Genomic DNA, 17,706 nt, shown 5'->3' with positions numbered 1-17,706 from the left:
GAACTGCTTCGTTTCCCACGATCCTTTCCAGTCAAGCATTTTTGGCTAAATATAGCTCTTAATGGCAGAAATTACGAAACATTGAGGTTTTCAACCCATTTCAAAGCTGTGTGAAACATTTTGAGATTACAGAAAATTGCCCAAATATTTAAGTTAACCAAGATAGTTCAATTTAAATACATCCGCCTACATATTTTATAAAACTTCAGCTGAAATATAAACACATGACGAAACTGACAAAATATCTGCCGACAAAAGTTCCATCCAAAAAATCACAGTACTCAATGTTAGGTATTAGCCAAAGCGCACATGTTCTCATAGGATAAATAGATACACAAAGGGTTACAATCCTGTGAGTCAAGTCCTACCATTTACTTTACTTTACCAAGTCCTACCATTTACTTTAGGAAAGGAGAAAAAGATAGTGAATTCAGCCCCTTATGCATAAACGCAGAGGGGTGCATTCTGGTCTCCTTGCGTAGTTTTTTCTATTATTTGTCAGATAATCCCACGGAGGACAAAAGTTCTCATGATTTCCTTTGCGCACAAAAAACGTCGAAGGCCGAGTCAAAGGCCTTTGCGAGATACTAACGACATGGCACGGTCCTCAGTCGGCCAAGGCCACGAAGAAATCAGGCAAACAAGAACTAACCAATCACAGCTAAGGACGGGAAAAGTCTTTAGATTCTCCCCTCCCCGTATCCATGGATACGCCACGTGACAAACACCTACGAGCGATAGGTGTAAGAAAAAGGAGCCAAAAGAAAAGGTTCGTAGCTTCCGGCATTTCCACAGAAATAGATTAGTAGTAAGGCTAATGTATTTTTGAAGAAAAAATGTAATTTACAACGGCCTACTCTGAAAAGAACTTCAAAAAGTGCGTTGTAAGGTTTATTCATCAGTATTGCAGTGGAATCTAACTGTAGCTATCGTCATTTTAATGCACAATAGATTTTTTAACTTAAAATATTTTACTGTTCAGCGGGGATGGTATGTTGAAAACAGTTTTAGAGGGTAGAATGTTGGGTAAACGAGGGAGAGGAAGGAAAAGGATAGGATTTTTAGATAGAATGAAAGGAGATAGGCCTTATTCTGAATTGAAGAGGGAAGTGCTTTAAGAAAAGGGATTTTTCCCGACGTGAAAATGTCCTTCGTTTGCCGTCGCACTATAATAAACGACAGTAGCGGATCCAGGATAGGGACAAGGGGAGAGCTAAGTATGGGGTAAACTCCCAGAAGTATTGCGGGTCCTAACAAAAATTACCATTCTATGTAGTGTAAATTCGACTTCCAAGGGGTGCTATAGCCCACTTAGCCCCTCCCCCATAGATCCGCCACTGATACACGGTATCACGAGAATTAGATATAGGAAATAGACAGAAAAACATAAATATTAAACATATCACTCTTCACTCGTCCTATTAAGGATATCTACGGTTTCTTCATGAATAACATCAATGGCGTCACTCGTTCGGACAACCCATAGCATGTTTACCTTTATCCTTTTATTATGGTATAATGGATTTACCTTAGGTATTACTAATCTTTGGCAAGTTTGCATTTGCTTTTGCATTAATGCGGACGAATTTTTGTTATTAAGCGTAATACTTTCATGACCGTGCGGTGTGCCTGGTGGGATCGCTATGCACACTGCATGTTGGTGATCTGTCACCACCCGGCAAACACGCGATAGGTGGCACGAAGGGTATTATATAGATGTGGATGCAATAATATTGTGGCGATGCGCCTGAAATATCCCCAAATAAATTGTTACATGGAGGATCACCAAATCAATGTCGCAAAATGTTCTTGGTAAACCTAACCAAAACGGTACAGTACCTTAAAATACAATGTGGTGGCGATCCTGACATGACCTCACAAAGTTTGTTATTCGCACGATTTTTTAAATTATATATATCGCTTAATTCTTACAAATAGAACTTCGGAAATTCCTGAAACGCCCGGGCTCTGAATAAGGGGCCAGAAGATTTGATTAGAAGATCACACAACGAAGGCCCACAGCGGCATCTGCCGTCACGGGCGCCTTTAACATTTGACCCACCACTTTCTCACCCCCATCGCCACCGCCCACCTCAACAGAGACAAAAGGCGGGCGACATTCGAGTTCGAGAGTATGCGAGGAGGGCCATTGTCCCCTCCCTCCCATAGAGAGAGAGAGAGAGAGAGAGAGAGGTTGAAAGACGAGACGGCACGGGTCGAGTCGAGAGTGACGCAAGAGAGGGGAGGGGGAAATGCTAAGAGAATGGAGGGGGAGGGTGAGAGGAAAAAAGCATTCTGAGTGGGAGAAGGACACCTGGAGGCTCCAGGATAAAATTCCCAGGAGCACTGAGAGATCGCTCACAGCATTTAGTGAGTTTAACCCCTTGCGCTGTAATGACGAGTCTAGCTCGTCATGAACTTTCGACGCCAAACACCGCAATGACGAGTGTATCTCGTCATCGGATTTTCATAATTTTAGCACTATTTAAAGGAACAATATAATGTTAAAACATACATAGTATAAATAAATAATTCATATATTTTATGAAACATGATGAATTGGAAGGATTGAAATGATTTTATTCGAGTAGCGAAAGCTGTTTTCTCCATGTTTAATAATCACATTTTATTTCATGGTTATTTTCTACGTTTATTACAAATTACAAAATATTATTTCATTAACTATCATTTAAAAGAGAACCACAAAAAAATAAATAGAGAATAGGAGCACGATATTCGGAAAATAAATCGAAGTGGAAGGGGTTAAGGACGTATAGGAGCGAGAAAGTGCGCGTCATTATCACTTCAAGACAACAATCTTAAGGCAGAATAACCTTTTTAGTAAGATATATTTTTCTCTTTTTTAATGAAAATTATTCTTTTTGCCATTTAGATCCATAAATCCATATTGCATCCGAATCCGAATTGCATGCATAAGTTATGTGACCAGAGTTTATGGGGGGGGAGGGTTCAAGCAGAATAATCTCACGTGGCGAAGATCTGGAAAGTATCATGGAATTTTGGTATGGTATGGTATTTGGAGGAGACGACCGACAGCTTAGGTCATTTGCGCCATGAAGGAAGGATAGATAAGGAAGGGTGGAGAGAAACCCGGCGTCGGCATTAGCCTGCTCTTAACGAAAGGGGACCACGGCTTAACGTCCCATCCGACGGACGGAGTGTTGCGTTTGAAATGTCGTCCACATAACATCCAAGCAGGGATCGGGCAATCTCTGAACGGAATTTTTTTTCGAAAGATAAAGTGTAAAATTACGATCTTGGTAATCTTAAATACTATTCTTAAATATAAATAATTAAACAATCTGTAACAAATCCAACGAAATTAAGTACAAATTAACGTACATATACACTGGAAATACGCATTTTGAACAATCTCACGCGAGATTAGAGGGAGGTGGTCGAGCCAAATCTCACGACGTCTCACTAAGGTAGGAGAGGGGGGGTCAAAATCCCCCCTCGTAATTAGATTGCCTATTTTTTGCAAAGTAAATTTTACGGTCTACATCCATAATTATGGACAAGTACCTATGCATTATAAGATATTGAATAATTAAATTAAAAGTTTAAAATCGCCTTAAAGCGATGTCCATTTTAACGGATGCTTTATAGGAAAGGGTTAACTCGTTCACTTTTCGCAATGACTCCTAGGATGTAAATCCCATCCCTTTTTTACATCACTCGCCACGTCCCTTTTTCCGTCGCTGGAACCATCGCTGACTTGATCTTTCAGCCAATCAAAACGCACGACAGCGATTTCAACGCTACGCTCAGCTTTGAATTGAACGACAGTTGCAAATACGGAAGTGACGGAGAATAAACGATGGAAAAATGGAGGGTGGGAATGACCGTGCGATTCAGAAAATGATGGGTCGAGCGATCACTCTTATCGCCCCTGAAAATCTATCGCTGCAGATATCTCTCCGAGGGACGGAAAAAATGATGATGATTTTGTGATTCAGGCTTAAGATTGGTTTGACGCAGCTCTCCATTCCTCTATCCTACCCGTATGCCTTTTCGTAGCGACGTATTTCTACTCTTTTACATCTTTTATAACCTATCCTATGCAGTAACGGATACAGGAAAACACTCACGGGGGGAAAGATATTTTAGTTACCTTCCTATACTTTCATCGTAATGAAAAATAGCCAAGTTACATTCAAATATTTGAATAGGTTTATTTAAACTGATTATACGCATATACAAGACTATCGAAATCCTATCTCATGATATACATAATAATAAATATAGTACTGTTGGGGGAATAATATAGGGGGGGGGGAATAAAATATAGAACTGTTGTCCACAAGTGTGCAGGGAACACACCAGCTTTCCGGGTTCAATTTCTCTGACTTCACCCAGATTTCTTGTCCAATTATCTCTTAATTTCCCTCATTTTATACCAGATTGATAAATATATGTATAACAAAGATTTCTTATACATGGATTTTAAGGTAGAATGCACCTATGTATATTTTGTAACAAGTCCAGCAGTAATAACAGTAGCACAAATAACGACAATTTCCACCAAGTTGGCGCTTTTGTATGCCACCCACCCAGGACGGCAATATAACGCCCACCTCGCTGCTCAAACGAAGCAATGCTTTACGGGATTATGTGTCTTCCAAAATCCCATAACCATGAGAATTGTGAAAAGGAAAGTACATTAGTTTCTTTAAAAAAAAGCAATACAAAATACTGAATTTATTACAATGAAAGAAAAAGAGAGCTGGGTTGCCTCAAAGGAGAACCTGTGCTGAAGCAACCTTAATGATTGTAGAATATCCATCCCTTACGTTTCTACTTTTTCACACAAAAAGGTAGTAGACAGTAAAATAATCATAAAAGAATAACAGTAAACAATAAATACCATTTACATCTGAATAATTACTGATATGAGTATTACCACATAACAACCAATTAATTTTTTTGCAAGGAGAAAAAACAATATCTGATGACATCACAATAATCTTACATCATTATCATAAGCCAGTACTCATGGCTTAGCTGAAGTTAAAAAAAAAATTACAATTTTTTGCATTTTTTATTTTCTCGGGCAACAAATTATAAACGTTTGGGCCCACGCATATAAAACATAAAATTTTAAAGCTTTTTAAAATGTACACAGCTGCGCTCCCTCGTGATACACATGTAAAAGATACTAGGAAAGATCTGAACGTCGTCCTTCCAGTAAATGGTTGGCAAAAAGCGACATGCTACCTTTAAATATTCACTCATTTTTACTTCTAACTTCAGCCAGTGTGATTGAAGTGAAAAGATTTGCATCCAGCAGATTAACGATCTATTCATTATACATGCACCACTTTTATGAAATGCCTAAGTTTGGTTACGGAATTTGTGTCTAGGTAAATGATGAGCCATTTTCAGAGAAACTGCATCGAGGTACGTCACTGCGCACCACTGCTTCTTTTTATTCTCGTCCGCCGAAAACATTTTGTCGATAAAACTGGATGTACACGTAATCATTAACTAACCAAAAAACCTTGAAGTTGAAGCAGTTCTACTTGAAATTCTGTAGGTGTCGATGGCTTTGCATACGTGGATAGCAGAGAATGTTGATTTAACTACGCAAGCAAATAGGTAATATTATTAGACATTACGGTTTAGACAAAAAATATGTATATTTTTAACAAAAAAGAGGAGATGAAATTAGTTCTCATTCTCAACTCCCACTCCTTTTTTATTTCTCTACCTATGACATCACCAAGTACACTGTGACTCTCGGGAAACTCCTGTGTAGATAACAGTCGCGAGATACCGTTCTAGTGCCACTGCTACCGGAGCCTACCGCACTTTAGGTACCTATAGGATAATTTGAGGTATAGCTGGAGCAGTTACTCTTCCCTCGAAAGGGAAAGAAAGGAACGATGCGCTACTGAGGAATTTCCTTCAACAGCGGGCGTGTGTGAAGTCGGCAGAAGCCAGACTCATCCCCTGCAGAGAGAGAGCGAGGGAGGGGAGTGGTTGGGAGGGGCAGACGCAGAAGCGAGGGAGGGGAAGTTGGAGGGGAGGCAAGGCCGTCACGGCGGAGACTGAAGGGGAGGAGATGGAGGGGGGGAGGGGAGGGGAATAGGAATCGATAGCGAGTGAGAGTGCAAGGGGAGGGGAAAAGGAGAAGAGTCCCTCCCGCCACTGCTGACTGCTGCTTATCAGCGCTCGCCCGATGACTCCGGAATCAACGCCGGCCGGACCATACAGCACGTGCTGCTCTCGAAGCTGCGGGAAGCCTAGGACATTCCATAGCAGTGGCTCAACACTAGAATGCCCGGCTGCGTCAAATTGACCCAATAGAGAATATTCATGTTGATAAATTTTAAACGATGAAAATGTTTAGCCTCACATTCCTTGACTTTTAATTATTTTTATGGATTTACCTCTGTGCACAATTTTGGCCTGATAGTACTATTTTTCAACCTGGAAAATGAAACCTTTTTCAAATGGAAAGTTTTTTATTTCGTTCAGTTTTTTTTGTTTAGTTAGAATAGTATTATCTTGCTTTCTGTCTTCTTAACTAAGCCTCTTCGATTTTAAGCAACATCATCATTCTGATCCAGTATCTCGAAAATTTTGCAATCGAAGGTATGTAATTCAATTTTTTATCCATGGGAAAATGACGGGAGCATAAAACAAATAAACCACTGTGGATTTTTGCATCATAAATGTAATTGTTAACTTTTGTTTTAAACATGATGCCATTTAAATTCATTGGAGCTCCCGAATCCTTCAAAGAAAACGAAATTGTCACATATTTGTGGAAATTAGTTTCCCATAGATAATTCCTTAGGAACTGTTGAAAAATTGATATTTTTTTCGCCGTATTAAATTTCCTCCTATCTTCCAAATACTTTCTAAACAATATGAATAAAAAATCTAGGAAGAAATTGCAGGTTTTGAGTTAAATTTGTAAGCCCAGTCATATTGGGTCAAATTGACCCACATGGGCATAATAGGGTGTAAGGTTTGGTCGGGCATGCTTATGTTAACCCCTACAGCTGAAATGACGAGTCTCGCTCGTCACAAACTTCCGATGCCAAATCTCGCAATGACGAGTGTCAAACTCGCCAGCAGATTTTCATAATTTTAGCACTACTTACAATTTGTGGAACTAAACAAATATTTTGAAAGTTTAAAACATCCATAATGTGCACAAAGAACTAATATTTCACGAAATATGATGCTATGGAAGAAACAAAATTATTTTATGTAAGTAACGATAGCTGTGTTCTCGATGTATTTAAATAGATACTTTAAGATATGAAATGATTATCACTTTTTGTTTCACTCATTTCCACTACCAACCATTCCATTTAAAAATAACCACAGAAAAAAGAAAAAGACGACAGGAGCACAATATTCAGAAAATAAATTCAAGTTGAAGGGGTTAACTAGGAATATGCTTTGGGGGGGGGGGTGAGATGGCCTGGGGTCCGACCCCCCCTCCCTCAGAAAAAACGACATGCTTGGCATTACATTTTACATCATTTTGGCGCTTAATAATTAACTTTAAGCAGATGCAGTTATAATATATGTCAAAACTTGATTATAGATTTGAACTTTTTTTTTATTTGTCTGAGGCTTGTTCCTACTCCCCCCCCCCCCCCTTGTTCCTATTCTGGATCCGTTTCTGATGTGCAGTCCCCATGATTATGTGACTGGAAAAGAGTATTTTCTGGCTCAACACCACAAGGCAAGGGGAGCATTTTCAGGGGGACCACTCCCTGCCCTCTGAAATATCATTTCAGACTGAATCACACGATCATATCTTCCTTTCCTTCCGAGGGATGGCCCCAGCGAACAAAGTCGAAGAGCCCAAAAATTGAACGAATATTAGCCTTAACTCCCCTTAACTTACGGCAAAGAATATCCATGAAGGTCTCAAACAGGCACACATCAGGGTTTGCGAGGTTAATCTTTTGTGACCATCACACATACTGGAAAGAGATCTGTGTGAGTACTAGAGCATGATCAATTGAGACCAGGCGTATGGTCTATTTTCATTACCCCCACGTGGATATTTTTCCTAAAACCAAGGGGAGTTTAGTTAACGGTAGATAAGGCTAATATTCGTTCAATTTATAGACTCTTCTATTTTGCTTTGACTCCCCTTAACTTAAGATCCCTTGCGCTGCGGGGGAGCGAGAAACCGCTTTTGTTTACGATTTTCATAGTCAATTTTTGAATGCGGCGAATGCTGTCGATGAATTTGAATTGCCCCAGCAATCAGCCGCTTTGAGTTGCGGAGGGAACTTGGTCCACTGCTTCCTGAGAGCGCTGCATGATCCACAGAAGGTATAACTGTTCAATGGGGCACAAATTATACTTCTATGCTGAGACGCTATGTCAACCATTCTCCCAGCCATACGCTCACTTTCTCCTCGAATACTTTACCTATTTCCCATCCTAATAGTGATGGAAAAGTGTCAGTAAAAATCGATTTTCATCGAAATGAATAGCACGACTTTTCAATAAAAATCGAAGTTTGAACCTAAGATGTATTAATCGGAAAAAAATTGACGATTATTTTTTAATACAGTTTGAAGAAAACAGGTTCATTTTAAGTATTCTCGGACTAGCGACGGTGATAACTTTACGGAGTCACCCGCAATGCACAAATTGTGCGAAAAATCCACAGAGAGAAAAGTCATTTGCCTTGACCGGGATTCGAACCCGCATCCCCCGATTTCCGGTCGAGTGCTTTAGCCAGTTAGACAAGCTACCGAGGCGTCAAATTTCCAAGTGAAATTTGAAGACTATACCGGACAAGGTGGCATGGACTGCTGAGCTTATGATGCCACAAGCAGTGTTCATTTTCAAAACATATTCATTTTAAATACGAAAAACACTCAAAATTCACATCTGAGATGCAAACATTTTCCCAAAAATCTGCTCAGAAAGCATGGGTGAATTATTTTGTAGAAAAAATTTAGAAATGCACGCCCATTTAACTTTTGGGATCGCCATTCGGCTTCCCTAAATTTTTTATAAGGATCAAATTATTGCGAAGCTTTCTTGATGATCGAGGGCGTACCTTTCCAATTTTATAGGCCACAGAGATAAGTCTTTCTCATGGGACAGATGACGTTCTGATGGACCGATAGTCACACTACTGAGATCAAACAAAATGATGAAGATCGAAGTCGAAAAATAGAGTTGTGATCGAAACCCGAATATCAAGGATCGATCTCGATCTCCTTGATCCTTGGCATTTAAAACTCAATGTACAATTTTAATCGAAATCGATTCCTCCATCACTAGATCCTAAGCATCTCATTCCTCTATACACATTTGAAGGAGTGTGACATGAATATTAAAACGAAGGATTGTCCAGTCGGGCGACAAATGACTTTCCACGCGTTCCGTATTTCAATAGATTTGCAAAAGTCGCCACTCACGACGCTGATGGGCACAGCGATCCGAATTTCACGGGGAAACAACCTTCCATTACGGCCATTGACAAAAATTAATAAATCAATTCAAATCATCCATCCAAAATCATCTAATTAATATTCATTGCTATCCGAGTGCAAACACTGCAATTTTTAAGAATGGTTGAATCGGTCTACACTCATCTCTGAGCTGCGCACATTTTTGGAAGCCAATTTAAAAGCTATCGAAGAGCTAACAGAACGGTCGGGTGAACCGATTCCACAGCACGGCATTTGGAGTACTTTATATTGATCATTGTAAAAATTTGTAAAACATCTGAATGTAATTTATGTTAGGAAAGGATATATTAATTCGAAAAAGGCTATTCGGGCTTCCAGCCGGGTGGTCTCCATCCATTCTGCCGACGTTTCGGAACACGAGTCGGGTTCCATCATCAGGGATATATTAATTTTCCGGCCTCGTCAGTGGCGGAGTCCTCGCCTCCTAATGCGAAGGTCGCGGGTTCGAGTTCGGCCTGGATAAGTTACCTCTTTCTTGGATAAGGGTTTCCGAGCTAACAAAGCTGCTAATTTTTGGGATCCTCGATTTAAAGACCATTGCGAGCTGGCTTCGGGATATTTGGAATTATGAATGACAGTACTAGGGATAATAAATGACAGTGCTAAGGATAAAGAGCCATATTTATTGTATAAGCGAACACATAATAGGGCCGCGAAATATAAGACCAGTGGCGCAGCGAGGGGGGTTTTAGGGGATAACCCCCCCCCCCTCCCCCCCAGAGCCCAGATAAATTTTTAATTTTGATCTATTTTACTCAATAGGATTAATATTACTTGTATACAAGTGTAAGGATTGATAAAAATATCCCTCATAAAGCCGTAAAACTCACCATTTCGAACCATTTATCTTAAAAATATTCTGGGGCAGGGCCCCAGCACTTCTCGCTTACCCTGGCGGTTATTCCATACCCCCCAGACTCCCGGTATTAGTTGCGCCTAAAACCCCCCTAGTCTTAATTCCTGGCTGCGCCCCTGAGTGAATAATCTCAAAGTGTAAGAGATCCAAAATTAGACCGGCATTGCCGCTTTAAAAAAATGTATGGCATTTTTTCACGTCGCAAGCAATGTGCCTGGCTGAGTATTCGTTTCGCTTATATGCACAATGTAGCGTTTGCAAAAAAAAAATAAAACCGGCGAATCTCCTTGGATACCAATCGAGGTACCGCAGTGTCGTATGAAAAACATGAGACAGAAGAATCTTGAACGAGAGTAACTTTTCTCCCTTGGAAGATATGTTAACACTCACGGAAGAAGAAGAAAATGTGTGTGAAGGAGCAGACCAAGATGAGGGAGAAAGCAGGAAAGAAGTAAGGATACACACAAGCCGTTAACGTGCTATTAAACGAGAATCAACATGAGAACATCCGAAGTTACGGCCAAAATTATTTCTAAACTCAAATTTTTAGAAACTCCCAATACTACTTACCGAAAATGTCACGGCTTATCGAACGCAAATTGCAGCGACGTGGTCTTATCACGATATCATTTTCCGCAGCGGTTTTAAACGGCATAGAGCAGTTAAAACATTTTTCAACAAGTTATGATCAAATTTTATTTATGAAATTCAATTTAAATCAAATTGTCGTGAGTAAAAAGAACGTGTACCTCACAGAGAGAATCTACGTCAGTCCTGACAGCAAAGTTTCAGATTTTGATTACCTTTGTAATTCATTTTCGACTTACGACCAGGAGTTCGCAACATATCCTGTAAATAAGTCGGGGAGAAAATTTTCAAAAATATAGTAGCGCGTTGTATGACAGCCTCACTCCGGCATTCATTTAATACCTTTCTTTCTTGAGAGAAAATGAAAGCTTATTCCAATCCGTTCGGCAAAATATCTTTCTTAAGTCAATCGTTTCTGTCGGAAAAGGAAATATAACACGGTCAAAATACGATGTTCTACGTGTCGCTCTGAAATATATATCCGTTCTTAATTGCTCAAGAGATCAGAGATATCCTAAATCCTATTCATTACCGTATCACACAATAATTCAAAAATTGTGGTTGATAAAGAAAGCTGATGATAGTGACCACCCGCCAACAAGTCAATGCTTCGCCATAGAAGGGTGAGCCAGGGAAAGAGAGGGGAGATTTCATTACCCCGGCCGAGCCGAGGCCATAAATCTGTCTCCCACTCTTCGGCAATGCAGGGGGGATGGAAGGTTCGGGAAAATGTGAGAGAAGCGATAGATATTAATGTCGATTAATAGTGCCTCCCACGGAGCAAAATTGTCAATCGCCAGGCAGGATGATATAACGACACGCCCGAATCTTCGATCTCATACGTCAAAGAGACACCCACGCCTACCAGTAAGCCTCAGCTGTACTAGGTTCCAACATTTGACCAAATATTTCTCATGAGTTTATGCGGCAGGGTTAACATGGCGACAAGAGCAGTTATTCACACTTTATGCCCACACTAAGTACGCTACAGATTTACGTTAATTTGAATTACAATCAAAGTTTGGTGAGGTACAAATTCACTATAAACTCACTTCTGAGGGGAATATGGAAACGTTGACGTAGACGGAGGGGATTAAGGACATCTCCATCTACATGCTACCATGCAAGTCGCCCAAATAGGAGTGTTAGGATTCCAGCAGTAAGCAAAGTCAAAAGGAAATGCTCCAGCGAAGTACCGCTTAGCATTCATTCTAGTCCTTGATTGTAACAGGAAAAACGAATTCCCATACCTAACCGTTCGGCTATATATATCTCTTAATTTATGTGTCTGTCGGACCTGGAAATGTAGTGGGGCTCTAATATGATGTTCTCCATGTCACTTTGAAAGATATCTATTCTCAGTTAGTCTTAAGCAAAATAAGCCCAGCAGTCAGCCTCCTAATCTCAATCGGCTACCAGCCCAATTCGTTTAACATCTGTGCAGCGGTATCTACACGCCCGTGGCAGTTTTTGACGAATCGCGCACCTTTCCTGCGCATTTTATTAAGTCTTTTTGCGCTGAATCCCATATGCTCGCAGCATAATCAATGTGTGGTCGGACGAGTGCGAAATAGCACCTTTCTTTTACTTTCTCATCCGAAAATCTTCCTCCAATACGCACAACAAATCCCACCTTCTTCAGTGGTCGCCCACTAATGTTTTTTCTATGCGTTCCGGATTATGGGGACAAATTATAATTTATTGATACGCTTTACTTCTGTGCAGTTTCGCCATTTAGCTTCTTCTCTTTAGTGAACCATAATATGTTTTCTCTTTTCCGTGACAAAGAACAAAAATGGCATGTTTAATTGTTATACATGTTAAGGAGGTTGGAAGGCTCATATATGGAATGATGGGTAACAAGCAAATCCTAAAAAGTAGACAAATTCACTCCCAATCGACCGGTATCTATTTTATCAAGACGCAGGAAAGGAAATGATACGTAACCGTTAAAAAACTTAATGCCAATATACTGAAATTCTTCACGTAACTGCTTAAAGTAACCTTTGCCGACAACTTCCGGTAAAAATGAATGAGAGATTTTAAATTTTCCCTTTAAAGACTCCATTCGCGATAAAAAAAACAACGCGTTTCAACTGTTTGAAGTCATGTTCTTACGCGTGGAAACTTCTAAACGTGTCGCGTAGAGTAGTGAATAAAGTTTTATGAGTGGAACCTGCAAAATACCTTCCATTAATGGTAGAAGAACTCCACTATATAGCACCAAAAACAAAACTTTATACATGGCGGAGCATCAAATTAGAAAATTTGACCTCGGAACTTACTCAGATTTCGCGAAAGTCATATATTTGAGATAAAGGAAATTTTAAAAATACGGTCTACTCTGTTTACGCCCAAAATTTCAAGATGATAACGTTCCAAGTTTTAAAGAAGTAAAATGTCGCCAAAATAGACCAAATACAACCTGTCGAGAAAGAAATATGATTCGATGCTTTCCCGGCGAATAGTGTTGGTAAAATCTTCTCGGGATTCCCACCGGGTTACATAACGGCCAGCGTTTCAAGCTCCGACTCAGGGTTCATCCTCAGGGCTGAATGATGTTTATTTGTTTGCGGTTGCTAAGTCTCATTGTTACAATACATTTAGTTAATTAGAATATATTTTTTAACTAAAAAATATGATGCCAATTCTTTTATCGCTCCTATATGTAAATTATAAAGCAATCTATTTCCTTATATGACCTTTTTGTTTAAAAAAATTATGTTCCTTAACTGTAACGAGCAAAGGTAAACTTCATCATCGTTGGCTATCTCTGTGACGCTAGATGGCGTTAGTTTCGGATTTTCGTCTTCGCGAACTTTCCCTCACTTTTAATATCTTATATAGGACGGGTTTCCAGGTATTTCTAATGGAGTACCCAGAATCTCTATTGAAGTTATACTTGACAGAATTAGTACCGGTGTAATTACAGTGAAAATTTTCGAGCGTATTGTGGGAAGATTTTCGGATGGAAGAGTAAAAGAGAGGAGCTATTTCGCTCTCGTCCAACCGCACCTTGAACGTGCATCGAGCATATATGGGATCCGGTGCAAAAAGACTTAATCCATGAACGCACGCTCTTTCTCGACAGCGGGTGAACTCCTCTCGGGATTCCCACCAATTTATCCATAACGGCCGACGTTTCAAGCTACGACTCGGGGCGTAAATCCTAATTATTAATTAATATCGTCACTCCCAGGTACTTCACTTCATCTTTAGCCTCTATTTTAATACCATACACAGCATAAACATAGATGTAGTTGAACGTACTCCACAAGAAATGTACCGCCGTGGATTTGCACAGATTAAGTTGGAGTCCCCACTCTTGGCTCCACAAATGAACGTTGTTTTAATCCGATGATATAATTTCAAAGTCAGAGTGATCACTAATTTCGCGATAGATGACAGTGCCGTCAGCAAATGAACGTATTTTACTGCTGATTCGAGAGCAGAGGTTGTTAATGTATATAATGAACAAAAGGGGGCCGATAACGCTTCCTTGGGGTACACCTGATGTCACATTAACTACATAAGTACTAAGTCCGTCAAGACCTACTTTTTCTTACGATCAATCAGAAAGTCGCGTACCAGGTTTACTACTGTTTCGCTTAATCCGCACGACTGTAATTTGTATAAAAGTTTGCTGGGAGGTACCGTGAATCATATCGAAACCCCCTGGTACTAGTATGCAAGACATAGGCATAGATGCAAGATGATGAGCGTATAAACTATGGGATCCGACCAGCTGGAAGGGTTGCGCGGAGTTCTTCGAGAGGGGTTGGGTGGGGAGGCAGCGGCATGAAGAGACGAGTGATCGTCCTCTGAGGGAGAGAGGTAGGAGTGGACCCGCCCTCTTTTGCCGGGTCGCTACACCTCCCTCCCCTCCCCCACCTCCTCCCCCTCTCCCCCCCCCCTCACACCACACACACCATTTACGCACACTCACACAAAAACGGACTTTATAGGCGGCTTCAGGCACGAGAGGAACGACCGAAGAATGAAAAAGCAGCAGACTCACTCACTCAGGAAGGAGGGTGGGGAGAGGGGAGCTCACTTTGATACGGAAGGCAAGGCCGCAGGAGAGGCAGGAGAATCATCCTAGTGGCCACGCATCTTGGAGCAACATGTCCACAACGCGATGGATGCAAAAATGCAAGCAATTACACATAGGATCCAGAAATTTTAAAGAGGAAACTGTATTTTCTTGTGCATTGACTATGGTAATTCGTGTATACTAGTGGCAGAACCACAGAGGGGTTAGGGGAAGGGGTTAAAGTCCCCCGTGTACGGTACGGTAACCTAGTGAATGCAATTCACGCTAGATAAAATGGCAATTTTGTAATAACCCCCATTACTAGTGGGAGGACACCTCCCAGGTCCCCCACCAATGGTATGCGTTCGTACGCTATCCGTTTTCAAGTGACCGTTATATCTCATTCTATCACTTTTATTAGTGATTAGGTTTTGTCTATCATTTTTACATATGTCTAATGAGTTCCTTTCAAAGTAAGAGGGTTAAGTCCTTTCCCTCGGCCATCTCGCACTCCCAGGATTTGACTTGAGGGTGTCAGAGGGCATCATTCAAGACTTGAACCCGGTGTTCCGCGATCAGCAGCCAAGCTTCACCCTCCACGCTCGCTACCAATGTCTAAAGCCTCTCTAATCATCTGGAAGACAAATTCTGGAGGGGTTGATTTGAAACAAAATAAACACTTACGCGCATATCAATATGTATTCTTATGTTGTGAATTGGAGACCTGAATAAATCTGGCCGGATTTTTATCCATGTGAAGGTGAACAAAATACTCATCATCAAATCAACAATCCTACGATTGGTTTGACGCAGCTCTCCATCCGCTCTCCTATTCTCTATCCGTTTCATAGTTACGTATTTATTCTCCTTTACATCCTTTATAACCTATCCTATGCAACTCATTCGTGAACGTCCCTTGCTCTACTTGCCTTCCACTTGTCCTCACGAACTCGACAAGAAGACGTACTAAAAACCAAGGGCTCAGTTGGGAATTCGAGACGACTTCATAACTAGCGATTGTATATTACGAGACCCCTAACCACGGTAAGTTGTACCGACTGTAAATTACATTCGTGGAACGGATCGCGAAATGAAAGGTAATTCATTTAATTATTTATACTCATTTATCCCTAGAAACAGAAGTACCAAATATTTACAAAGCCATAATTTGAGTTTTTAGTTTGAGCCACTAGTAACATAGAGTAGTAAGCCCGCAAAGACAAAAATTTCTTGTTAATATGAGCTGTAATTGTGTAGTAGATATGTTTTTAATTATAAGGATGAAGATAACAGTGAAAGCAAATCATAAAAAGATTCACCCTGGGTGAACAATTGCATCAGTACGCGTGACTATGTACAAAATATGTGGAGTGCTTCAAAAAAGAATTGATTTTTTTCTCACGACACACAACGAAGAAATGAGATTGGCATTTCCAGCAAAATATGCGTTCGAAATGGTACTGTGGCTATGACGGCAGTGCATTGAGGATCGTAGTTCGAATATTTCTGTCGAAAACTTCTGAGGAGGTTTTAAATTATTATTCTAATTAACCTTCACAATACAACCACAAAACTATAAATATCGCAAGAACTATTTCATGCATACAGAAGAATCTGTCTAAAAGCCAATAGTTAACGATTGCGGAAATCAAGCCTTGTAATTAATTCCAATGATCGGGCGCGGAATATAATATAGTATGCTGAACAAATTATATAATCGGAAGAGTTTAAAATGATAAGGTAGTACCAGGGAAGTTTAGAGATATAGAATGACCATAACTTTTCACGAAAAGATACTTAGTTCTACGCTGAGGGGAGACAAGGGATGAGTTGAAAGCTGTAGAAAAAGTGGGTAGAATGATGAAGTCAGAGGGGTTCGCGGATGACCAGGCAGTGATTAGCCAGTCAGAAAGAAAGTAGCAGGCTTTATTTAATGCATTACACAAGCATTACATACAGCATGGCATATGGATTAATTACTAGAAGACCAAGGTAATGCGGTTTTGTTCAACATCGCGAGCTAGGAATGTCTGACTCACGATTAAAGTAGGTGGGGAATAACTTGAGGAGATTAGAGCAATTCATCTACTTGGACAGCACATTACAAGGTAACAGATACAGCAATAAGGGCATTAGGAAGAGTACTGCGTTAGCAAAGGAGGCGTTCATGAACAGGAAGGAGCTTATGTGAGGATCGCCGAGTAAGAGTTTAAAGAGAAGGTTGGTTGGTGTCTGGAGTGTTGCGCTTTACGGTGCAGAAACAGAACTACAACACAAAAGAAGAAGGACGAGGGAATACTGGAGGCGTTCGAGATGTGGGTGAGGAGAAAAATGGAGAATGTGATGTAGATGGAGAGGAGGAGGAACGACGAAGTGCTGAACGTGGTGGGCAAGGAGTGGCAGCTTTTAGATGAGATACGGAGGAGACAGAAGTTATGGATGGAGCGAGAACTTAGCGGGGAGGGGATGTTGAAAACGCTGCCAGGGGGGAAAATGTTGAGTAAACGAGGGAGAGGAAGGAAAAGAATAAAATATTTAGATAGAAGGAGAGGGAGTAGGCCTAATTGTGAACTGAAGAGGGTGGTCCACGAAGGGAGGGGAAGCTGACAGAATGCTTCTGAAAGGGAACTTGCTTTGGAATGACTCCATGGGAACTTACTTTAATTGGTAGAATATTTTAATAATAACACGGTTAAACTTTGACGGTGAATGAGTGAGTACCCGCGTGGGTTAAATACATAGCG

General features: G+C 40.5%; 1 protein-coding gene across 1 annotated transcript in view; it reads right to left on the bottom strand.

Annotated features, from left to right (window-relative positions):
* Positions 1 to 17,706, bottom strand: part of LOC124164475 (peripheral plasma membrane protein CASK-like) — a 527,806-nt gene that overhangs the window by 505,902 nt on the left and 4,198 nt on the right. The window lies entirely within an intron of this gene.

This window comes from Ischnura elegans, chromosome 8 (genome assembly GCF_921293095.1).
Source record: "Ischnura elegans chromosome 8, ioIscEleg1.1, whole genome shotgun sequence".
In the NCBI taxonomy this organism is placed as follows: Eukaryota; Metazoa; Arthropoda; class Insecta; order Odonata; family Coenagrionidae; genus Ischnura; species Ischnura elegans.
This window is presented reverse-complemented; position numbering and strand designations above follow the sequence as displayed.